Raw genomic sequence first — 9,867 nt, forward strand, 5'->3', positions numbered from 1 at the left:
TCGAGGTACCAGGGGGTGAGGTACCCGGGCTAAGGTGCAGTACCTTTTTTGGTCTTCAGGTGCGCCAGAGTACAATGAAATGGTCCCAGTAGTCAGTGTACTCATCGACTTTCCCCCCGTTTTCCAAAGCACCTCGTTTACGAGTATGGAGGAGATGGTGCTGGTCTCCCCACGGCGTCGGACACGCCGTCCTCGACAGCACAAGGTCGGATAGAAGACCTGGAAAGCGCCGTGGCACGCGCTGGAGGTGGGCACTTTGGCGAAAAAACGACTAAGTGTCAACTTTCGAAAAAACGACTAAGTGTCAACTTTCGAAAAAACGGCTAAGTGTCAACTTTCGAAAAAACGACTAAGTGTCACCTCTCTGAAAAAATGGCAAAGTGTCGCCTCTCTGAAATTTTTCTAAGTGCCCACGGCTCTGCGGGCTCGTGCATCCGAGCCGCGCCGGTTCTGCAACCGGCCTAGAATGACGAAAAATAACGGTCTCCTCCTGGAGCTCACAGCCAATTGTGGCGAAAAAGTGGCAAAGTGCCCACGGCCCTGCCGAGCTTTGGCGTCCGCTCAGCGCCGGTGCCGCAGTCGGCCTCGAATGACGAAAAATGACGGTCTCCTCCTGGAGCTCACAGCCAACTTGGCAAAAAGTTTCTAAGTGCCCACGGCCCTGCCGAGCTTTGGCGTCCGCCCAGCGCCGGTTCCGCAGTCGGCCTCGAATGACGAAAAATAACGGTCTCCTCCTGGAGCTCACAGCCAACTTGGCAAAAAGTTTCTAAGTGCCCACGGCCCTGCCGAGCTTTGGCGTCCGCTCAGCGCCGGTGCCGCAGTCGGCCTCGAATGACGAAAAATGACGGTCTCCTCCTGGAGCTCACAGCCAACTTGGCAAAAAGTTTCTAAGTGCCCACGGCCCTGCCGAGCTTTGGCGTCCGCCCAGCGCCGGTTCCGCAGTCGGCCTCGAATGACGAAAAATAACGGTCTCCTCCTGGAGCTCACAGCCAACTTGGCAAAAAGTTTCTAAGTGCCCACGGCCCTGCCGAGCTTTGGCGTCCGCTCAGCGCCGGTGCCGCAGTCGGCCTCGAATGACGAAAAATGACGGTCTCCTCCTGGAGCTCACAGCCAACTTGGCAAAAAGTTTCTAAGTGCCCACGGCCCTGCCGAGCTTTGGCGTCCGCCCAGCGCCGGTTCCGCAGTCGGCCTCGAATGACGAAAAATAACGGTCTCCTCCTGGAGCTCACAGCCAACTTGGCAAAAAGTTTCTAAGTGCCCACGGCCCTGCCGAGCTTTGGCGTCCGCTCAGCGCCGGTGCCGCAGTCGGCCTCGAATGACGAAAAATGACGGTCTCCTCCTGGAGCTCACAGCCAACTTGGCAAAAAGTTTCTAAGTGCCCACGGCCCTGCCGAGCTTTGGCGTCCGCCCAGCGCCGGTTCCGCAGTCGGCCTCGAATGACGAAAAATAACGGTCTCCTCCTGGAGCTCACAGCCAACTTGGCAAAAAGTTTCTAAGTGCCCACGGCCCTGCCGAGCTTTGGCGTCCGCCCAGCGCCGGTTCCGCAGTCGGCCTCGAATGACGAAAAATAACGGTCTCCTCCTGGAGCTCACAGCCAACTTGGCAAAAAGTTTCTAAGTGCCCACGGCCCTGCCGAGCTTTGGCGTCCGCCCAGCGCCGGTTCCGCAGTCGGCCTCGAATGACGAAAAATAACGGTCTCCTCCTGGAGCTCACAGCCAACTTGGCAAAAAGTTTCTAAGTGCCCACGGCCCTGCCGAGCTTTGGCGTCCGCTCAGCGCCGGTTCCGCAGTCGGCCTCGAATGACGAAAAATGACGGTCTCCTCCTGGAGCTCACAGCCAACTTGGCAAAAAGTTTCTAAGTGCCCACGGCCCTGCCGAGCTTTGGCGTCCGCCCAGCGCCGGTTCCGCAGTCGGCCTCGAATGACGAAAAATAACGGTCTCCTCCTGGAGCTCACAGCCAACTTGGCAAAAAGTTTCTAAGTGCCCACGGCCCTGCCGAGCTTTGGCGTCCGCTCAGCGCCGGTGCCGCAGTCGGCCTCGAATGACGAAAAATGACGGTCTCCTCCTGGAGCTCACAGCCAACTTGGCAAAAAGTTTCTAAGTGCCCACGGCCCTGCCGAGCTTTGGCGTCCGCCCAGCGCCGGTTCCGCAGTCGGCCTCGAATGACGAAAAATAACGGTCTCCTCCTGGAGCTCACAGCCAACTTGGCAAAAAGTTTCTAAGTGCCCACGGCCCTGCCGAGCTTTGGCGTCCGCCCAGCGCCGGTTCCGCAGTCGGCCTCGAATGACGAAAAATAACGGTCTCCTCCTGGAGCTCACAGCCAACTTGGCAAAAAGTTTCTAAGTGCCCACGGCCCTGCCGAGCTTTGGCGTCCGCCCAGCGCCGGTTCCGCAGTCGGCCTCGAATGACGAAAAATAACGGTCTCCTCCTGGAGCTCACAGCCAACTTGGCAAAAAGTTTCTAAGTGCCCACGGCCCTGCCGAGCTTTGGCGTCCGCTCAGCGCCGGTTCCGCAGTCGGCCTCGAATGACGAAAAATGACGGTCTCCTCCTGGAGCTCACAGCCAACTTGGCAAAAAGTTTCTAAGTGCCCACGGCCCTGCCGAGCTTTGGCGTCCGCCCAGCGCCGGTTCCGCAGTCGGCCTCGAATGACGAAAAATAACGGTCTCCTCCTGGAGCTCACAGCCAACTTGGCAAAAAGTTTCTAAGTGCCCACGGCCCTGCCGAGCTTTGGCGTCCGCTCAGCGCCGGTGCCGCAGTCGGCCTCGAATGACGAAAAATGACGGTCTCCTCCTGGAGCTCACAGCCAACTTGGCAAAAAGTTTCTAAGTGCCCACGGCCCTGCCGAGCTTTGGCGTCCGCCCAGCGCCGGTTCCGCAGTCGGCCTCGAATGACGAAAAATAACGGTCTCCTCCTGGAGCTCACAGCCAACTTGGCAAAAAGTTTCTAAGTGCCCACGGCCCTGCCGAGCTTTGGCGTCCGCCCAGCGCCGGTTCCGCAGTCGGCCTCGAATGACGAAAAATAACGGTCTCCTCCTGGAGCTCACAGCCAACTTGGCAAAAAGTTTCTAAGTGCCCACGGCCCTGCCGAGCTTTGGCGTCCGCCCAGCGCCGGTTCCGCAGTCGGCCTCGAATGACGAAAAATAACGGTCTCCTCCTGGAGCTCACAGCCAACTTGGCAAAAAGTTTCTAAGTGCCCACGGCCCTGCCGAGCTTTGGCGTCCGCTCAGCGCCGGTTCCGCAGTCGGCCTCGAATGACGAAAAATGACGGTCTCCTCCTGGAGCTCACAGCCAACTTGGCAAAAAGTTTCTAAGTGCCCACGGCCCTGCCGAGCTTTGGCGTCCGCCCAGCGCCGGTTCCGCAGTCGGCCTCGAATGACGAAAAATAACGGTCTCCTCCTGGAGCTCACAGCCAACTTGGCAAAAAGTTTCTAAGTGCCCACGGCCCTGCCGAGCTTTGGCGTCCGCTCAGCGCCGGTGCCGCAGTCGGCCTCGAATGACGAAAAATGACGGTCTCCTCCTGGAGCTCACAGCCAACTTGGCAAAAAGTTTCTAAGTGCCCACGGCCCTGCCGAGCTTTGGCGTCCGCCCAGCGCCGGTTCCGCAGTCGGCCTCGAATGACGAAAAATAACGGTCTCCTCCTGGAGCTCACAGCCAACTTGGCAAAAAGTTTCTAAGTGCCCACGGCCCTGCCGAGCTTTGGCGTCCGCCCAGCGCCGGTTCCGCAGTCGGCCTCGAATGACGAAAAATAACGGTCTCCTCCTGGAGCTCACAGCCAACTTGGCAAAAAGTTTCTAAGTGCCCACGGCCCTGCCGAGCTTTGGCGTCCGCCCAGCGCCGGTTCCGCAGTCGGCCTCGAATGACGAAAAATAACGGTCTCCTCCTGGAGCTCACAGCCAACTTGGCAAAAAGTTTCTAAGTGCCCACGGCCCTGCCGAGCTTTGGCGTCCGCTCAGCGCCGGTTCCGCAGTCGGCCTCGAATGACGAAAAATGACGGTCTCCTCCTGGAGCTCACAGCCAACTTGGCAAAAAGTTTCTAAGTGCCCACGGCCCTGCCGAGCTTTGGCGTCCGCCCAGCGCCGGTTCCGCAGTCGGCCTCGAATGACGAAAAATAACGGTCTCCTCCTGGAGCTCACAGCCAACTTGGCAAAAAGTTTCTAAGTGCCCACGGCCCTGCCGAGCTTTGGCGTCCGCCCAGCGCCGGTTCCGCAGTCGGCCTCGAATGACGAAAAATAACGGTCTCCTCCTGGAGCTCACAGCCAACTTGGCAAAAAGTTTCTAAGTGTCACATCTGTGAAAAAACGACTAAGTGTCAACTTTCGAAAAAACGGCTAAGTGTCAACTTTCGAAAAAACGGCAAAGTGTCACATCTCTGAAAAAACGGCTAAGTGTCGACTTTCGAAAAAACGGCTAAGTGTCAACTTTCGAAAAAACGGCAAAGTGTCACATCTCTGAAAAAACGGCTAAGTGTCACATCTCTGAAAAAACGGCTAAGTGTCACATCTCTGAAAAAACGGCTAAGTGTCGCCTCTCTGAAAAAACGGCAAAGTGTCAACTTTCGAAAAAACGACAGAGTGTCGCCTCTCTGAAAAAACGACTAAGTGTCGACTCTGAGAAAATGGCAAAGTGCCCACGGCTCTGCGGGCTCGTGCATCCGACCCGCGCCGGTTCCCCAGCCGGCCTGATATAAGGCAAAACCAGCCTCTCCGCCTGGAGCTCAGAGCCAACTTGGCGAATATTTTCTAAGTGCCCACGGCTCTGCGTGGCTACGGCGTCTGCCCAGCGCCGGTTCCTGGGTCGAACCCCGAGGACGAGGAATGCCGGTCTCCGCCTGGAGGTCCCAGCTTAATCGGCGAAAATTTTCTAAGTGCCCACGGCTCTGCCGGGCTCGTGCATCCGACCCGCGCCGGTTCCCCAGCCGGCCTGAAATAAGGCAAAACCAGGCTCTCCCCCTGGAGCTCAGAGCCAATTGTGGCGAAAAAACGACTAAGTGTCAACTTTCGAAAAAACGACTAAGTGTCAACTTTCCAAAAAAACGGCTAAGTGTCGACTTTCGAAAAAACGGCTAAGTGTCAACTTTCGAAAAAACGACTAAGTGTCGCCTCTGAAAAAACGACTAAGTGTCGCCTCTCTGAAAAAACGACTAAGTGCCCACGGCTCTGCGGGGCTTGTGAGTCCGCCCCGCGCCGGTTCGGCGGTCGGCCTCAAAAAGCGAAAAATCAGCCTCTCTCCCTGGAGCTCACCAAAAATTTGTCGAAATTTTTCTAAGTTCTCCTCGAGGTACCAGGGGGTGAGGTACCCGGGCTAAGGTGCAGTACCTTTTTTGGTCTTCAGGTGCGCCAGAGTACAATGAAATGGTCCCAGTAGTCAGTGTACTCATCGACTTTCCCCCCGTTTTCCAAAGCACCCCGTTTACGAGTATGGAGGAGATGGTGCTGGTCTCCCCACGGCGTCGGACACGCCGTCCTCGACAGCACAAGGTCGGATAGAAGACCTGAAAAGCGCCGTGGCACGCGCTGGAGGTGTCACTGTGGCGAAAAAGTGACTAAGTGTCAACTTTCGAAAAAACGGCTAAGTGTCAACTTTCGAAAAAACGGCTAAGTGTCAACTTTCGAAAAAACTGCTAAGTGTCAACTTTCGAAAAAACGACTAAGTGTCGCCTCTCTGAAAAAACGGCAAAGTGTCAACTTTCGAAAAAACGACTAAGTGTCAACTTTCGAAAAAACGACTAAGTGTCACCTCTCTGAAAAAATGGCAAAGTGTCAACTGCGAATGTGGTGGTGCATGGAAGGAAGTGGAGGACGGCCGCCTCCTTAAACACAGGCCGGAGAGGAGCGTCAGGGCCAGGCTCCTCAAACATGGACCGAGTGTCGCCCTTAACACAGACCAAGGGGAGGACGGCCGCCTCCTTAAACACAGGCCGGAGAGGAGCGTCAGGGCCAGGCTCCTCAAACATGGACCGAGTGTCGCCCTTAACACAGACCAAGGGGAGGACGGCCGCCTCCTTAAACACAGGCCGGAGAGGAGCGTCAGGGCCAGGCTCCTCAAACATGGACCGAGTGTCGCCCTTAACACGGACCAAGGGGAGGACGGCCGCCTCCTTAAACACAGGCCGGAGAGGAGCGTCAGGGCCAGGCTCCTCAAACATGGACCGAGTGTCGCCCTTAACACGGACCAAGGGGAGGACGGCCGCCTCCTTAAACACAGGCCGGAGAGGAGCGTCAGGGCCAGGCTCCTCAAACATGGACCGAGTGTCGCCCTTAACACAGACCAAGGGGAGGACGGCCGCCTCCTTAAACACAGGCCGGAGAGGAGCGTCAGGGCCAGGCTCCTCAAACATGGACCGAGTGTCGCCCTTAACACGGACCAAGGGGAGGACGGCCGCCTCCTTAAACACAGGCCGGAGAGGAGCGTCAGGGCCAGGCTCCTCAAACATGGACCGAGTGTCGCCCTTAACACGGACCAAGGGGAGGACGGCCGCCTCCTTAAACACAGGCCGGAGAGGAGCGTCAGGGCCAGGCTCCTCAAACATGGACAGAGTGTCGCCCTTAACACAGACCAAGCGGAGGACGGCCGCCTCCCTAAATACAGGCCGAACCGGAGCGCGAGTGTCGCTCCTTAAACACGGACCGAGTGGAGGACGGCCGCCTCCTTAAACACAGGCCGAACAAAATGACACAAAGTGTCAACTGCGAATGTTGTCCATCCAAGGAAGGAGCGTGATGCCCGGCCGGCTCCTTAAACACAGGCCGAGAGTCGCCCCGGACGGTCCGCCTCGCGGCGCCCGTCTGCTCGGATAAAATGACACAAAGTGTCAACTACGAATGTTGTCCATCCAAGGAGGGAGCGTGATGCCCGGCCGGCTCCGAAAACACAGGCCGAGAGTCGCCCCGGACGGTCCGCCTCGCGGCGCCCGTCTGCTCGGATAAAATGACACAAAGTGTCAACTGCGAATGTTGTCCATCCAAGGAAGGAGCGTGATGCCCGGCCGGCTCCTTAAACACAGGCCGAGAGTCGCCCCGGACGGTCCGCCTCGCGGCGCCCGCCCGCTCGGATAAAATGACACAAAGTGTCAACTACGAATGTTGTCCATCCAAGGAAGGAGCGTGATGCCCGGCCGGCTCCTTAAACACAGGCCGAGAGTCGCCCCGGACGGTCGCCTCGCGGCGCCCGTCTGCTCGGATAAAATGACACAAAGTGTCAACTACGAATGTTGTCCATCCAAGGAGGGAGCGTGATGCCCGGCCGGCTCCGAAAACACAGGCCGAGAGTCGCCCCGGACGGTCCGCCTCGCGGCGCCCGTCTGCTCGGATAAAATGACACAAAGTGTCAACTGCGAATGTTGTCCATCCAAGGAAGGAGCGTGATGCCCGGCCGGCTCCTTAAACACAGGCCGAGAGTCGCCCCGGACGGTCCGCCTCGCGGCGCCCGCCCGCTCGGATAAAATGACACAAAGTGTCAACTACGAATGTTGTCCATCCAAGGAAGGAGCGTGATGCCCGGCCGGCTCCTTAAACACAGGCCGAGAGTCGCCCCGGACGGTCGCCTCGCGGCGCCCGTCTGCTCGGATAAAATGACACAAAGTGTCAACTACGAATGTTGTCCATCCAAGGAGGGAGCGTGATGCCCGGCCGGCTCCGAAAACACAGGCCGAGAGTCGCCCCGGACGGTCCGCCTCGCGGCGCCCGTCTGCTCGGATAAAATGACACAAAGTGTCAACTACGAATGTTGTCCATCCAAGGAGGGAGCGTGAGGCCCGGCCGGCTCCGAAAACACAGGCCGAGAGTCGCCCCGGACGGTCCGCCTCTCGAGGCGCCCGCCCGCTCGGATAAAATGACACAAAGTGTCAACTACGAATGTTGTCCATCCAAGGAGGGAGCGTGATGCCCGGCCGGCTCCGAAAACACAGGCCGAGATTCGACCCCGGACGGGCCGTCTTCTCCCGGCGCCCGCCCGCGTACGCCCCCCATCCCCGGTCGCCCGTCTGCTCCCGGCGGGCCTCCGAGTACCCCCTCACCCAACTGACCGACTGGCACTCATGACCCGCCTTGGTAGGGCCTCCATCGGCCTCGGCTCGTCCGACGTCGGGTGGACGGTTCCTACCCACTGCGGGTCGCACTCTAGCGCCCCGGCCGCCGCGTGAGCGTGCGCTCCCCGCGCCGCCCCGCAGGCCCCGGCGCGACCGTACTGCGGCGAGACCGAGACGACCCGGTTTGGCATCCATCCCACCTAGCCACGATCCACGGAGGCCGAGCGAGCGGCTGAGTGTCGGGCGCCGCGCGTGCGAGCGTCCGCCGGCCGCGCCGGTCCTTCCGCGAATGTCGTTTCTCAAACCCTCCGGCTTGATAGCGGCGGCACCACGGGAAGCCGTCCACACACACACCGTCCGACCTCTATCCGAAAAGCCTTCCCGACCAACCGCGGTCGCGGGGGCGTCTGTCGCTCCGCATCGGGGGGGCGTATGGCTTCCGCGCTACGCGCTGCGGGCTCGGGGGGGCCGCAACGGCTGAGTCTGACTCGGCCGGGGCGCAGCTTCCCTCCCGGCAGTCAGCAATAGTGCCGATCGCGCCTGCCACCAGCCCCCTCCCCGACGGGTTCGTCGGCGCCGGCTGGCCGCCGTCCGCCTTCGTTCCCCGAGGGTTCCCAACCAGCGCCGATCCAACTCCGCATCCTGGCCGCACGCAGTGCGTGCCTCGCGCGGGTAAGTCGCCGGCGCAGCGCCGCAGCTCCCGACCCCCGCGTACGGGAATAGTTGAGGGCCTCAGCGGGCCGCACCGACCGAGTCCGACTCGGGCCGGGGCGCAGATTCCCGCTTGGGTGACCGAACGTTCTCTGCTCGGGCCGGAGGGCCGACGCCCGTCCCCCCCCGTCGTCCCCCACGGACCGCCTCCGAGGCCACTTCGCACGGCTCATCCTCGGCTCCCTACCAATGCTTAATCGATGGGGCCGCCCGGCCGGATTCGCGCCACCCTGTCCACCGCGAGTCTCCCCAGACTAACCCGAGTTACCGCCCAGCTCGCCTAACCTTGCACTCGCTCTGCCAAACGGTCGTGTAGTCGGCGGGCCGTCCTACGGGTCGCCCTCCCTCCCCAAACGCGCGGCGGGATAGCGGCAAGGCGGCGGCGGCGGCCAGCGGCGTCGGGGCGCTCGCACCGGAGAAGAGGCGTCTTACGAGGCCGGGCGCAGCTCCCTCTCGTTTACTTGCTGAGTAGCGGCGCTCGAAGGTTCCGCGGCGAGCGCGGCTCATCCCATTGAATGTCCCTGCACCAGGCTCCATCGAAGGGCCGCCCGGCCGGATTCGCACCCCCCTGTCCACCGCGAAGTCCCCTCGACTAACCCGAGTTACCGCCCAGTTCGCCTAACCTTGCATCGCCCCGCCAAACGAGCGAGTTGTCGGCCGTCCTGCGGGTCGCCACCGGCCCCAAACGTGCGGAGGGATAGCGGCAAGGCGGCGGCGGCGGCCAGCGGCGTCGGGGTCGACCTAGCACCGGAGAAGAGGTGTCTTACGAGGCCGGGCGCAGCTCCTCTCGTTTAGGGGTCCGCGAGGGTCGCATTCGAGGTTCCGCGTCCTCGGCTTCGGCTGCGCCGGGTCCAGCCCGATCCATCTCACCCCGCGGCAGCGTCAGACCACCTAGAGCCCCCGCGAACCGCGGCCGGCGTCCGGAAAACAGTCGCGCGAGCCCCCGCTCCGGCGGGCCGGCGAGCGAGAGGCGCTACCCAGCCACCCTCTCTCCTACCTGGTTGATCCTGCCAGTAGCATATGCTTGTCTCAAAGATTAAGCCATGCAAGTCTAAGTGCACACGGCCCGTACAGCGAAACTGCGAATGGCTCATTAAATCAGTTATGGTTCCTTTGATCGCTCCTCAGTT

General features: G+C 60.4%; 1 non-coding gene across 1 annotated transcript in view; it reads left to right on the forward strand.

Moving 5' to 3' along the window:
• Positions 1–9,731: 9,731 nt before the first annotated feature.
• The window catches only part of LOC147036500 (18S ribosomal RNA), a 1,907-nt gene continuing 1,771 nt past the window's right edge, over positions 9,732–9,867 (forward strand). Inside the window, exon 1 of the ribosomal RNA XR_015065105.1 lies at positions 9,732–9,867. This exon is cut by the window's right edge and continues 1,771 nt beyond it. This is a non-coding gene — a ribosomal RNA (18S ribosomal RNA).

The sequence above is a fragment of the Syngnathus leptorhynchus genome, unplaced genomic scaffold (genome assembly GCF_054491065.1).
Source record: "Syngnathus leptorhynchus isolate UIUO unplaced genomic scaffold, UIUO_Slep HiC_scaffold_590, whole genome shotgun sequence".
Taxonomy (NCBI): Eukaryota; Metazoa; Chordata; class Actinopteri; order Syngnathiformes; family Syngnathidae; genus Syngnathus; species Syngnathus leptorhynchus.